The sequence below is a fragment of the Adiantum capillus-veneris genome, chromosome 17, assembly GCF_014529385.1.
Source record: "Adiantum capillus-veneris isolate H3 chromosome 17, ASM1452938v2, whole genome shotgun sequence".
Lineage (NCBI taxonomy): Eukaryota > Viridiplantae > Streptophyta > Polypodiopsida > Polypodiales > Pteridaceae > Adiantum > Adiantum capillus-veneris.
The window spans coordinates 28,475,515-28,491,259 of NC_140947.1; positions in this window are offsets into that span (position 1 = coordinate 28,475,515).

Below are 15,745 nucleotides of genomic sequence, written 5' to 3' on the forward strand. Positions count from 1 at the left end.
TCATGGATCGTCCATTTGAGTTGTTTAGCTACCCTTAATGTTGGGATGAGGAACTCTATAGGCAAGATAGCATTAAGACCGAACACCATGTTGTAAGATGTGGTTCCAATAGAGGTCTTGTAGGCTACCCTATAAGCCCACAATGTTGAGTGCAACTATTGGTCCCAATCTACTCTTGAATGTGATACTATTTTGGCCAAGATAGTGCATAGAGTCTTATTTGTAGCTTCATTCTGTCCATTAGCATGGGGATGGTATGGGTCAAAGTTCCTATGAACTACCATGGATTCATCTAAAATATTTTCAATAACTTCATTAATAAAATGTGTGCCACGATCACTAACAATTTCTATGGGTAAATCATATCTAACGAAGATATTTTTGTATAGAAATTGTGTAGTGATTCTTGCGTCTACTCTTTGTGTGGCCTTAGCTTCATCCCATTTTGTGAGAAAGTAAGTATCCAAAATGATATATAGGGCATGAGTTTTGTAAGGGGGGGTGAAATTGGTCCAACAAAATATATACCCCACTTAGCAAAAGCTCTGGCTCCCATCATTGCTCTTAAGGGAATTTCATCCATCCTTATTGGTACTTTGGTACGCTGACAAGAATCACCTCTCTTAATGTATTCATTCGCATCCATGTGTAATGTATGCCACCATATTCCCACGGTTAAGAAAATTTTGGTTGTCTTATCCCCTAAGAAATGGACTCCACTAAGTACTTCATTTGCTTGCTCTAGGATTGGCAAATACATGCTTTCAATTGCGCACATCGTGAGCTGATTATCTCTTCCTCCCTTCTAAAGTTGATTTTCAATTAGTGTAGAATCCCAAACCTTTATATCTATGGCCCTTTGCCATGATCTAGAGGTGTTTTGAGGCAACTTCCTCGTTGTCAGGTAGTCAATTATGTATTGACTCCATTGTGGTGCAATTGTTACCTGGAAAATTGTAGCATGTTCCACCGGTGGTTGTGACCTGCAGGTTGCATAGTTAGTAATGTACAAATGAACATCATTTTGCATCATTGGCCAATATACTCCTAACCATTTCATACGCTGGTATGTTTTCTTTTGTGAGCAATGAAATGCTAAGTCCTGAACATGTGCTTCCACAAGATAGTAGTTGTACTCATCCGGACTTATGCATAGCAACAAAATGTTTCTTGATCCTAAATGGTACAAATTTCGGCCAAGTAATTGGAAATACCTTGCTTGTCAAACCATTCATCTTTTACACTCCTGACCCATTCTATCAAACTCTTCTCCATAGGATAGTAAACCGACTATCTCCTCAGACCACTTTGGTATCATTTCAACATTAAAAAGATATGCGTCGAGGATGTCATCATCTACCCCTTCTGGAGATTTTCCATTTGGTAATCAAGAAAGATTATCTGCTTGTAGATGCATCTTCCCCTTTTTTACCCACGATAGTAAAATCAAACTCGATAAACCATCCGGTATTGCAAGGTTTGTTTACGAGGTATAAGAGGGCTTGATGATCGGTGAAATACACAAATTTATTTGCAAGGAGATAATGCGAAAATTTCTTGACAGCGTATACCATTCCAAGCCCCTCTCTCTCCATGGTTGTGTAGTTCTTCTCTGCAATGTTAAGTTTCCTGATAGCATAGCAGACTGGGAAATCCATATTTACTTTTCCTGGCTAGGCCAAGATGCAACCAATACAAATGCCAAAGCATCTATATGAACATGATTTTTTTTTTTTTGATTTGGTGCTTTCAACACTGGAACGGACATGAGTGCTTTTTTCAAATTTTCAAAGGATTCCTCACACTCATTCGTCCACACAAAGGATACTATAAGTCTGTACAGGGGTTGGGCAATGACTGCATACATGTGTATAAGACTCCTATAGTAACCTCAGTGTCCCATAAAGCATTGTACCTGCTTTGTGTTTCTTGGTTTAGGCATCTTTACAATTACTTTTATCTTTTCTAAATCGGTAGATATACCGTTCTCCAAGACAATATGTCCCAGGATTTTTCCTTGCCTAACCATAAAGATGCACTTTTTTGGGTTAAGACAGATCCTATAAGTCCTACACTTCTCAAATAATTTTTAGTGCTTTGTATGTTCATCTCTCAAGAGAGAGTGCACACATAAGTCATCCATGTAGATTTTCAAGAATATCCTCAAGTATTCTTTAAAGGCATGTGCCATCAATCTCTAAAAGTAGCTAGGGCATTGGTCAAGCCAAAAGGCATCACTCTATATGCGTATATACCCCATTCTGTGGCAAACACTGTCTTGTATTGATCTTCAAGAGCAATGTCAAGCTAGTTATATCCTGAGAATCCATCTAAAAAGGAGTATGACTGCTTACCGTCCACTCGTTCCAGGACATGGTCAGTGATGGGTAAGGGATAATTATCCCTTATCCTGGTGGCATTAACCTTCTTTAGATTCACACACACTTGTAATTTACCATTCTTCTTAGGCACTACCATAATGGGAGATACCCAGTCAGTGCACACTATCTCGTAGATAAACTCAGCCTCCTTCAATTTATCAATCTCATGCTTGATGCGCTTAGCAAACGTATCATTCTATGTGTAAGTTCTCTGTTGGATAGGCTTTGCATCGGGTTTTAATGGGATTTTGTGATGGAATCTTGTTGGATCTACCCCTTTCAGGTCTTTATATGACCAAACAAACATGTCCTTGTATTCCTTGAGAAGACTTATGAGCTTCTCCTCCTCTTCCAGATTTAGATATGTTGCTATGTAGGTTGGTCGTGGCTCTTCTCCAGGTCTTGCTAAGTCTATCTTCTTTGCGTCCTCAGGACCATCATAGGACTCCTTGTCCTTTTTCTCTTGTAGAGGTTGCATCATCACTACCTTTCGATCTTGAATAGTGAACTTTCTATAGTTGGATGACACACTCATTTTGTCATCATCTTTATCGTCTTCTCCTTCCCCACTTTTTGCTTCCATACTTACCTAAGAGTTTTCTTAAGCTCTCGGTAATTCTTCTTTCTCTCTACCTAGGTCCATTTACTTTCTCCAAACTTGATAATTCCCGATTCTTTTGTTTGTCTGGGTTTTGTTTCAGATTTTGGCTTTCTGGTTTGTTTTTGCAGGTCTCTCATGCTCACTTTTGTTTTTGGATTTTGAGCTTTAGAGAGCCTTCGAGATATCTTGTCCTTGACATAATCTTCAGGTGATTTGCCCCTTATTCTAGGCATATGGTTCTCTCTTGGTTTGTTTTAAACTCTCTTTTTCTTGTAGCGCTCTTGATGTCTAAGTTTTTGATTTGAAAAATCATAAAACCTGACATCTACTAGCATTTCTTCTTGCTCACTTGGGTTGTCAAAGCATTCATTGTCTACGTCATCCTCTCGTTCAAACTGCTTTGGGGAGTCATAAAATGTTTCCTCTTCTTCTGCGCTCACCAGTTGATTATCTCTGGGTTTTTCCAGACTAAATTCTAATCATTCCCATTTACTGTATTGACCATATAGTATGGAACCACTTTGTAACCATCCTTGTCATAGAATTTTGTTGTGGGACCATCCAAAATAGCATAAACATCTAGGGTTGCTAAAATATGGGCCCATTCCAATGGCTCTAGTGTTTCCTCAAGAAAGGGTTCAAGAATGTATTCCTTATCTTCAATAGCTATTTCCAAAATACACTCTTCTCATTTCAAACTCCCACAATGTGATGCACCGCACATCCCTAGCGCCTTCGGCTTGCCTAACCAAGCTGGAAGCTCCGATCCTACTAATGTAGTTGAATCAAACTCCTCAACTAATTTCTGATCCACATCTCTATAGCTATGGTCTTTAAGGTCTATGTGCATCATGGTTTCCATGTGTCTGAGGTATACGTGATCATACCCCCAGTCTTGGACCATCTTATTAAGTTTCCTCATAAATGACGTCCAAGTATTATGTCATAGTTGTTCCTCTTGCCAAAATCCACTATAGCAAAGGTATGCTCATATTTGATGCCACAAGAAGTAACAATCACTTTCTCTAGCAGTCCTAGGGGTCTCTTCGTTTACCCATTGGATAGTTGCAATTTTATCCTAGTTTCTCTGAAGGCAGGTTTTCCCCATTTTTTTCGGATTTCCTTGGTGGCAATAGCAACACTAGCTCCACTATGAAGAATTGCCATGGTTGCTACACCTTGGAACTCTACTGAAGCGTAGTATTTCCATCTTCACTCTTGCAATACTCTCCAACCTTGTTCAATGGTACATTTCTTGTGTTCAATTGAGGTTTTTCCAATTCTCGGATCCCTTCTTGAATCTGTGATGTTGGATCTTTTATCCCAAAATTCTCTAAGCATTTTCCAACAACTGGCCACACGTTTGGTCTAATTTAAAGAAGGTCTACTACCATAATAGTACAAGTCACGGGCGTAGACAATATGTCTATTAATCCTTTAGAATCCATGGCCTTTCTTGATGAGAGCCTTTGTGATGGCACTACCTTCACATCGGACTTGGCTTCGTACCCATGTATGAGGGTAAGGTTTTCAAAGATTGAGGTTGACTCTCTAAGGATCGTATAGACCCTTTATCCCCCATATGAGAAAATATCTATATCTGCTTGAGATCCTACCTCAAACTCCTCAATAGGTGGAAGAAAGACATCCCTCCCCTTACTAGTTTGGTTAACTCTCTGACTCAACTCTTTCTCATCGTTTGCTTCTCGTATTTGTCTCCAAATATTGTCTAAGCCATCATCCTCTTTGTAGGCCTCTGGTATCATAGGATGGAAACCCTTAGATACCTGATCTGTTGCATTCCTCACTATCCTTGTCTTTTCTAATTCAGTTGTGGGACTCTCGATTGTTCCTTCAGTTTCATGTCTTGGTGGGATTATCGGTGTTGGAGCTAGAAATTCTATCCAACTCTTTGGCTGCTTGATGGTGGCGCTAGCAAAGCTTGGGCAGTTTGGATCATTTTTTTACACATATCCAACCTTTGATTTTCTAACTCAGCGTAAGGATACATCATCCATATTTGTTCTTGGTTTTGGTTATTTTGAAGCCGCTCTTTGTAGTCTTTCATAAGTGCATCTAGAGGTTCATTCACCTTTTCAACTAATACAGATCCTCCAGAACTTGCACTCTTTGGTCTCTTTTTTCTCATTAGGTTCTCTGGTCTCTGGGATTCCCAATTCAAGAATGATTCTCTAACCTATCTCTAGTCTGTTTTAAGTCCTCCACTAGGGTTGTCTGTTTACGTTCCTTCCTAGCTTTCATGCGAGCTTTCCTAGTGTTTTGTTGGCTTTTTCCTTCATAAGTAGGAGCATATTTTTTGGTTCCTCAATTATCGATTCTTCCCTTTCTTTTTGAGCTTGCGCCCTTGTGACAATCTATATAGGTATCACCATTTCATTTTCAGAACCACTACTTGACGGCATTGCCCTTTTGGACGGTTGTCCAAATCTTATGGAATAGCACTTGCACAACTCAAGCGTCACCACTTTTATTTTTCATTGTAAGGGTGTAGATTTAGATGACTGTTAAAAACTCAAGAACCACTTTTTGGTCAGATATACACTTCTTGGTCAAGCATTCAAACACAAACAGATAGAAAATAGAAAGAGCACTTGTGGGCTAGCTTTTCTATAGTATGAAGAATAGGGGATACTTTTTGAGAGAGCAAGTCAACGAAGGTTTTGTATAGGTAACTGCATCTACTTTCTTATCTCTCTTTGACATTTTTCAATAGTTAAAATCATCAATACTTTTCATCTATTGAGTTGGATATTTTTTAAGTATGCAATAATTAGTTTTTTTTAAGATGCTGATTGCAGTAAAATAAAAAAAACATGTGATTAAGCACTCTAATTAAGAGTTTAAGCACTAACCTTGTTGAGTTTTCATTGCGGTCTTGAATCTCTTTTAACCAAAGCTAGAGTGGTGTTTGATGCCATTGCCGTAATTTACTCTCAACACCGACAATTTTAAAATTCGAAGCTAAGGTACTACAATTATGATCATTATAGTATTGCATGCATGTATACACACACACACACACACACACACACATGAGAGAGAGAGAGAGAGAGAGAGAGAGAGAGATTTGAAATTAGTGTTTAATCGTTGTGTTTCTCTTTATGAGTGAGCTTAACAATTAACATTAATAGAGCTTTGAAAGAAGTGCTAAATCTTGTTGACTTTGAATTTTTGTCTAAGTAACCTTCAATATTACCATTGATGTTAGGTTGCTCAGAGAGAGAGAGAGAGAGAGAGAGAGAGAGAGAGAGAGAGAGAGAGAGAGAGAGAGAGAGAGAGAGAGAGAGAGAGAGAGAGAGAGAGAGAGAGAGAGAGAGAGAGAGAGAGAGAGAGAGAGAGAGAGAGAGCTTAACAATCAATTTGAAAGAAGTGCTAAATCTTGTTGACTTCTGACTTTTTGTCTAAGTAACTTTCAATATTACCATTGATGTTAGGTTGCTCACAGAGATAGACACACACACACACACACACACACACACACACACACACACACACACACAGAGATTAAGTTGTGTGTGTGAGACAATGGGATGGAGTTTGTGTGTGTGTGTGTGTGTGTGTGTGTGAGAGAGAGAGAGAGAGAGAGAGAGAGAGAGGGGGAGAGATATATTTAAAATTTTAAATATCACTTGTGTAGGTCCTTGGTTATGATTGTCTGAGACCCTCTCTCTCTCTCTCTCTCTCTCTCTCTCTCTCTCTCTCTCTCTCTCTCTCTCTCTCTCTCTCTCTCTCTCTCTCTCTCTCTGTCTCTCTCTGTCTCTTCATCGATGCTGGTAGCCAATGCTTTAATCTCCTCTCATCAGCTTCTCGAGTTTGTAGTCAATTCTTTTTTTGGAGGCATGCTTTAATTTTCCCACACACTTAAAGAACTAGGCCCATGTGTCCCTCCGGATGTATGTGTTAATAGGCTGATTTGCATGTCCATGTCTCTAAAAATCATCCAACCTAGACCCCTTGGTCATTCACGCCCTACTGAGCACAAATTATTTTTTCATCAGTCCTTGACTAACAATATCATCGTGAATTTTATTGCTCATATCAATGCCACATGCCTTCAAGATGAAAGCATAGTTGAATGCATCTGGAGAGACGCCCTCATTTTGCATCTACTGAATATAGACGAGGACTTCCAAGCCCTACCACATTTGGCATACATGTTGACAGTATAGTTGCATGCATAATGTTTTCTTTCAAGAGCCCCCGGCCAACAAGTACTATCATGAGTTCTTTTTCCCATCTCAATGTCTTTCAAATTGCCACATGTCTTCAAGATGCAAGCAAAGATGATTGCATTTGGAGAGATGTGCTCACATTGCATCAACTAAAACACTTAGAGTGTCTTGGACTTGCTCTTGTTTGGCATATCCCACAATCAATGCATGCTAAGACTTAACATTCTAGACAGGCATCTCCTCATGAACCTTTGTGCTTTTTGAAGTAAACCACATTTGACATACATGTCAACCAAGGCAATGCTAAGCACGATGTTTTGTTTCAACAACCCTTAACTAGCAATATCATCATCATGAATTATGTTTCCCATATTGGATTTTTGCATAGTGCCACATGCCTTCAAGATGCAAGCATATGTGATTTCATTTGGAGAGATGGCCTCACTTAGCATTTTCTAAAAACAACCCAAAGCTTTTTGGACCTACCCTCAAATCCTGCAATTAGTGCAATCGAAGAGACGATATTCTGAATAGAAAGCTCCTCAAGCACTTTTTGTGCTTTCTCAAGCACACCACATCTAGCATGCATGTTGATCAAGGAAGTGCCATACATGAAGCCCCTATCTAGCAACATCATCCTTGCCCATATTGGAGTCCTATATAGTGCCACATGTTTTCAAGATGCAAGAATAGGTGATTACAGCTAGAGAAATTCCCTTGCCTCACATTTGTAATGCCTATGGCTCCGCAGTGGAGCAATAAGCACTACGAGAATGAATACCCTCATGCTTCCTTACATTAGATGAACAACAATGTCTAAGAAGACAGAATAGAAGATAATAGACACGGAGAGAACACCATCTTCTTCATTGATACACAACAAAACACATGATTACATGAGAATGATATATTGATTGATTGATACACACCCCCACAATGACTGCTATGCCCCCGAAATACACCTGCTGCTCCAACACAGATTGGGAATGGTGCAAAACCCAGTCCTGTCCCATGGTATCCCGTGAAGAACTGTCCGTAGCCGCATGAAGTCCTAGTCCACACATCCATAGGATCCAAAGTGTTGTGCAGCTTATGCCGTAACACCTGGCACACATGTGGACTGCACGAACCCACAACTTTAGCCTCTTCGTGTTGAAGGCTCCGGTCGTTGCTCCTCCCCACGCTCTGGTGACGATGAAATGTCAATGTAGCCAAAACCCCAAAAATCTTGCCAATGTGCCCTGTAAACCTCCGACACCAACTACGGATCTATCTCCGGCTACTTTGGCCAAGGTTCCCGTGGAATGAATTGTGTTGGTAGGGAGACAGACTGAGGGACTTGGGGTAAAGGAGCAAGGGGTGTATGGATAGGATAATACCGAGCCAGATATCAGTTTAGAGCGGGCCAAAATGGCAGACAAGGTGGGAGACTTAGTGAAAAATAATGAGCAAGTGTCTCGGCCCAGAAATAGACCCTACGCCGCTCCCTACGAAGATAATGAATTGCTCACTGCAAACGAGAGACACGAGCTTTGGCTTCAACACATTCTTTGGTAGCTTTCGCCCAATCAAAAATATCAAAACCTTCTTGCACAATGCCCTTACCTCTATCATTGGTAGGCGGCTCAGGATGGCGCACCAAGAGCTATTGTGCTTGTTTGCTGAGTTACCACCGCATTGGCTAACATTGATCTCCATTTTTGCATTTGGCCCTCCCAAAATTGTCCATCAAGATCATTCACATTGATCATCACATCTCCTGGATGTGACTCTAAATAATGTGCCAGGCCATTCTGCGTGTGCAAGCAAAGAAGCTCATCTTGAATAGAGGAGATAAAAGGAGAGTTAGCCTCTCTCAGAGCTTGCAGCTCACCAGCATGTTGATGGGATGTATTATACAGTGCTGTGTTTTGGCCCTTTAGCTCCACATTGCGGGCCTACAAGGCTGCCACCTGCAATTCGAGCTTGGTGACCCGTGCCTCAATAGCCGGTGCTGGCCAAACCGCCCGCAAGGATTTTGTCATACGCTACAAAAATGTTCCACAGGCCTGAGGCTGATCAGAAGGATTTGCAGCTTGGACTTCCCAAGGCAAAGGGGCTGGAGTCGTCCTCGTCACATTTGTTGCTGCCTGGACAGCTTCATGATTTTTTGGTTGCGAGGATATGTCCCCACCCGTGGAGCCAGTTCCCTCAAGGTTTGAAGTTTCTGCACGCTCTTGCATTCTTCATCGCCATCACACAACTGCGAAATCCTCAGGCTCTCTCCAGAGACGGTGTCAACACATGAGGTGGTGTGGAAAGTAGGACTTCCTTCCATCCTCTCTTTCTATTGGAAATACCCGCAGTGGCCATCTCCAGTGAAATAGGGGTTACCACTGCAGTAGAAGCACCAGCTAAATCTATTACATGGGCAGGCATGTGAGGCAAATCCTCAACCGATTTAGAACTTCGTGCCCCTTCTGGTGGAGCGGTGCTATGGTCCATGAATCTACCATCCTCAAAATGATACAAAGGTCGAAGGGCAAGAGGAAAAACTTTGGTTAAGGGGAACACCAATGTTAGAAGTTGCCCCACCTTTGTATTTGTTGGGGTACTGCACCCCATCTACCCTACTACTCATTGACACTCAGCCAGTAGCCGTTCCCTGATGATTGCTGCCTAGGCCATGGGCCCAAAATTGGCTGAATGCAACACATTGCGAGCTTTAGCAGAGATGGTATAAGTTTTGGCCTGCCAGCCAAATAGCTTCCAAAAACTAGCGATGAGCATCCCTAGTTGCTGCATTTGTGAGCCCTGACAGTTTGTATTCCCTTTTCACTTTTAGGCCAAATTCAAGCTCCACCTCTACAGCAGGAATAACATGTGAGGCATGAGCAACACCATCGATAGGCATGCAACATCATCTTGAGATCCTTTTTGCTATTAACTGAATCCGCTGATTGTTCACTTCCACCATATCACTAAGAGCTAGCTGTTCTATCAATGTAGTAGCTTGCGGGTGTACCTAAATGCTTTCCCGTCGAGGTTGGCGAAGACTCACAGCCGCAAATCCTGCAACCATGCATCCACCTGTGTGAGAGCTAGCTGCTGCACAGGTGTGAAAGGGATGCACTGAAGCAAAGAAGCCATCATGGTGGCGAGAGCACACAAAATAAGAGAGAAACACTAAGATGTAGCAGTGCGAAATCTCTGCAAACAGCACAAACAAAGTATAAGGAATCTGCTGCATGCACGAAACCATTCACAAAGATTTCTCAAAATAGGTAGTACCACGGTGTCACAACCATCATAGCCCTTTTTCCGCTTTTTGAGATTGCATGGCAAAGAATCCCCAATCATAATTAAGGTGGCTTCCGGCTCGTGTACCACAGCAAATGGACATTTGATAGCGGCAAGTGAAAAATAATGGCAAAGTCGAAAACCATTCACCAGAACAGCAATCACCTCTCCCCATAAATCAGCCAAATAAAAGGAAGTGGGTCCATATGACTTGAAGATCTAGAACGGCCCAGACCATCGTAATTTGAGCTTCACGGGAATCTTCCAAAGACGAGAATTAAATACAAGAACCAACTGGCCCCGCAAAATTTACCGCGCTTTGGGTCGGTCCAGTCATTTCTTTCGCCGGGATTGCAGATCTTACAACACCCCAAAACTGTGCAATTGCTCTTCATCTAATTCCTGCAAAACATCTAAATGATAAATGACTGAAGCTTCCGAAAGAATCCTATCCGCAATCAACATCCGCAAGCTTGGCACAACATACTCCACTGGGGTAATTGCCTTCATACCAAATGCCAATTTGAAGGGGGTTAGGCCTGTTGCCACTTTATATGATGTACGATAGGCCCATAATGCGGAAGGAAGTTTGACATCCCAATCCGTTCGGTACAAATTGACTAGCTTTATCAAGATGTGGACCAATTGATTATTAGTTGATTCTGCCTGCCCATTTGCGTGAGGATAATATGGGTAAGATTTCCTATGTAACACAAAATAGAATTGTAACATTTTCTCCATCAATTTATTCAAGAAATGGCTACCCCGATCACTAACCAACTCAATGGGACAGCCATAACGAGAAAAAGTATCCTTATATAAGCACCCAGCAACAGAAACCGTTGTATTATCATTCAAAGGCCACGCATCCATCCACTTAGTTGCATAATCCATGGCCATCAAAATATACCGATTGCCAATGCTAGCTGTCGCTAGTTTAAAAGGTCCAATAAAATCCAATCTCCATTTTTGAAATGGCTTTAAAGGTAACCCTGGCTGTAAAGGCATTCTGGACATCTTAGTAGGTTGCCCCACATGTTGACAAACATCACAATGTTGTACAAAATCCCTCGCGTCTTGAAATAACGTCGGCCACCATAATCCAGACTGTAGCACTTTTTGTGTTGTGATCAAAGCTGCAAAGTGACCTCCAGCAATGCCTGTATGAACCTCCTCCAAAATAGATCCTTGCTCTTGTGGTAGGAAACATCTTAGAAGAACATCCACCACTGTGTGATAATACAACTTTCCCATCACTATCTCAAAATTCCACCTACGAATAGCCATCCGGCGACGTTGATGTCGTAACAAGAATGAAGGCATTTCTCCACTATCTAGAAAATGAAACATCTCCTCATACTAGGTCCAGGGAATGCTGGGAAGCATCTAGGATGATTGCGCAACTGGAACCTCATCCGCAACTACTTTTGTCAAAAAAAAGGGCGCATCCGAAAATTCATCCCCAACCCTTGTCTGTGGCTTGCCAGAATCAAGCCTAGACAGATAATCACAACCGCATGCTGCGCTCCGGGATGATGTATGACCTCAAAATCAAATCTTGTAGCAAGAGCACCCATCTGGCTAATTTCCTATCAAATTCTATTGGTGTACCAAATATAAGAGAGTCGAATGATCCACATGAAAGAAAAACCACCGTCCCAATAGATAATGAAAAAGAAAATTCACCGAATAAATCATTCCTAAGCATTCTCTTTCTGTCACTGAATAATTTTTCTCTGCGGATGATAATTGCGTGCTAGCATAATAGACAGGTCAAAACCACCCTTGAGTTTGTTCCTGCATCAGCACATTGTCAATAGCCCTATCAAAAGCATCCACAAAAACATGAAAATCTTGACGGAGGAATCATGATAGGAGCTTTGGATAGCTGAATTTTTAATCTCCTATAGGCCATATCACATTCTTGGGTCCATTCAAAAACTTTGGCATGTGCTGCCTGGTTAAGAGGAATTGCCAAATGTGCCACAAAGCACAAATGCCTCCCATACCACTGCGCTTGACCTAAAAACATTGTGCACTGCTTTGGATTTGCCGGCGGAGGTGCCTTCATAATTGCTGCTATTTTATCCGCGTCCACTGAAATGCCGTCCTAAGAAATCACATGGCCCAATAATCTACCACACATTCCGCACTGCAAATGCACATTTAGAGGATTTAAATTGAATTTCACCTCTCGACATTTCATAAAACATAACCGCGATTGCTTCAAATGCTCTAATTGCGCTCCAAAGACACTGAGGTCATCCAGAAAGATTCGCATAAAATCTGTCAAGTAAGGACCAAAAATTTGAAACATATTCCTTTGAAAAGTTGAGGACGCATTCCATAATCCGAACCACATTACTGTGCATGAAAAAACACCCCACATTGTAATGAAAGTTGTTTTAGCCTGCTCCCCTTCAACCATGCGAATTTGATTATAGCCACTAAATCCATCCAGAAAAGAATATATTTCATGACCTACCACATCATCCAAAATAGATTCCAAAAATGGAAGCGGAAAAGGGTCTGGAACAGTAGCCGCATTCAGCTTCCTATAATCCACACAAATTCTAATTTTCTTGTTCTTCTTTGGTACCAACACAATAGGAGAAATCCATTCTGGGTTATCAATAGGGGTAATAAAACCCACTTGCAATAAGCGATCAATTTCCACCTTGACTTGCTTGGCCACATTCGGATTCATCCTATATGAATGTTGCTTCACTGGCACTGTATTTGGTTTTAAATGAATCTTATGTTGATAAAACTTCAGATCCAATCCTTTCATATACGCATACTCCCATGCAAAAACATCCTTAAATTCCATCAACAGATTAATCAAATCCTCTCGGAATCAGGCCTCAAGTCGTCGACTGATATGGATTGGCTTAGTCTCCTCAAGAGCTTCTAGAAAGACTGTATCCAGTTCATCCTCCTTCACCCTTGTTACTTTACTCAACTGTGCTTCAAAATCACGTTCTTGATGAATAACCTCCTCCAATAGTTCTGGCATAGGCAAGGCTTCTTCTTTCCCCTCTGGTGCTACCATTTCTTGATCCCATAATAACTTCCCCTCCAAAATCATAGAAACATCTACAAGATAAAGAGAAACTAAATCCGGATTAGCTTTCAAAAATTGCTCCTCTTCATCCTCTTCTAATCCTTCCACCATATTCATTGTTTTCGCTATCACATGCCATGCTGCCTGAACTGGTTGTCTGCAGATTCCCAACATCACCCGAACTTTTCTGCGACCCTTTTTTACTGTCAGCATGTTCGCCTCCCAATTATGCTTTACCTTCACTTGGTGTAGCCATGGTCTCCCCAATATAATATGATAATCCTGACTATAATCTTCAATATTTAACACCACTAACGAAACAGCAAAGGATAGACCAGCCACAACCAAGACAATTCCTCTAAGCAATCCTACTGGTTGTACTCTTCTCTGATCCACAATTCCTCTAAGCAATCCTACTGGTTGTACTCTTCTCTGATCCGCAATGCAAACTACAAAGGAAGTAGGTTTCCAATTACCAAGACCAAAGCGCTCACAAGCTGCTTGAGTAATAATGTTAACTCTTGCACCTCCATCTAATAGGATTTTGTCGATATACCTTCCATGATATCGTATTGAAAGCTTCAGGATGCGTGTATCCGTAATCCTAGTTGCAGGCAACAGGACTCAATCATCCCACACTTCCTCAATTGCCGCAGCATTGACTTCCATCTCTTTGATTCCTTTGAGCTCCTGACTCAACAAAGATTTATGAAAATTTGGAGCTAGTTTCAATAAAGATCCCAATCGAACCTGTAATGGTGATTCTAGTGCCTCCTTCCAAACAGAATCCCAATTATCCTCCTCTATGGTACTTGCTCTGTTTATGGCTTTTCCCTCTTTCTTCTCCGAAGAGCTCGCCGAAGATCCTGGTGATTGCAATGGTGGCACTGACTGAGGTGTCCATGTTACAGTCTTTTTGCGTACATCCTCTTGAGTTGACCAATCCGGAAGCTTAACATTTGCTGCTGGTACCACATTTTTTCCAGAACGGGTAATCAACAAAACCATCGGGTCAGACTCCTCCAATGCCTCAATCTGAACCATAGCTACACTAGGCTACTTTTTGGTAGATCATATTCCAAGGCTTTTGAACACTCCAACCGCCAATGCCCCTCTCCTAAATAGAAAAGGCAAGTCTTGGGTTGATTCGGATCTCGGCCACCCCGTCCGCGTCCACGGTCCCCCCCCTTGACCTCGTCTACCGGTTGGTCCTGAAAACTGTGCCTCTGATGCATGAGCGTGAGCCAGCACCACTACAGGCTCTTGTCCTGACATTTGTGACTACCATGTAGAAGAATTTCGACTCCTACGGCCATGAACTTTGTAATAACCATTCCACTATATTATGGATATTGGTTGTGCAAATCGCACACCCATTAGGAAAAGTTTGGACTAAAAAATGGGCCTTGTAAGAATTGTTGATGTGGCATAGCTTTCAAAAAGTGGGGATCGGTAAATTTTTTGCAAGTAAGATCCAAACTTGTCGGAGGTTGGATATTTAGAATCTACTCTTCAAATGCTATCTATTGATATATAGCATGCATGTATCGGACATTGCCTTCATGTAGATCTAGAAAAAGGTGATTTTAGATTACCGTAACGGTAACAAAACCTGGCTGATTGAAACAAAATGGCATAACTTTCATAGAAGTCATCCAAACTTTTCGGCCTTGGATCTTTAGAATCCATTTTTCAAGAACTTTCCAATGATAGGTCATATCATGGGGTTCTAAGCAATATTTAGAGGGGTCTACCGGGTTGCTTTCTTTTGTACAACTTTGATGATGTGGCACTCTTAAAAGGCCCAAAAATGAGTTCAAAATTTTCCTAATGATTTCTGATTCATTGCGCAATCTTGAGCGGCATGTCCAAGATTTTGGCACTGAATACACCATAGCCTCTTCAGACTCTCCTTCAGACTCTTTACCATCGCAGAAGATTCCGCAGTCAGATCCAGATGAAACACCTTTCCCTTGACGCTAGGATTTTTTCCGAGGTGCCTATTCCAACTCTTTCATTGAACTACTGTTGCCTGAATCTGAGAATTCTGAATTTGTACTCTCTGACTCCAAACTATTACTTCCACTTCCCTGAGATTTACAATGAGATTTCTTGTGATCCTTTTTCTTTGATTTCCTTAGAGACTCAGTATCTTCTAAGGCTTCACCCGCTACAACACCTCGTGCGATCACATTATCCAGTGGAGTGGTCATCTTATCCACTATTG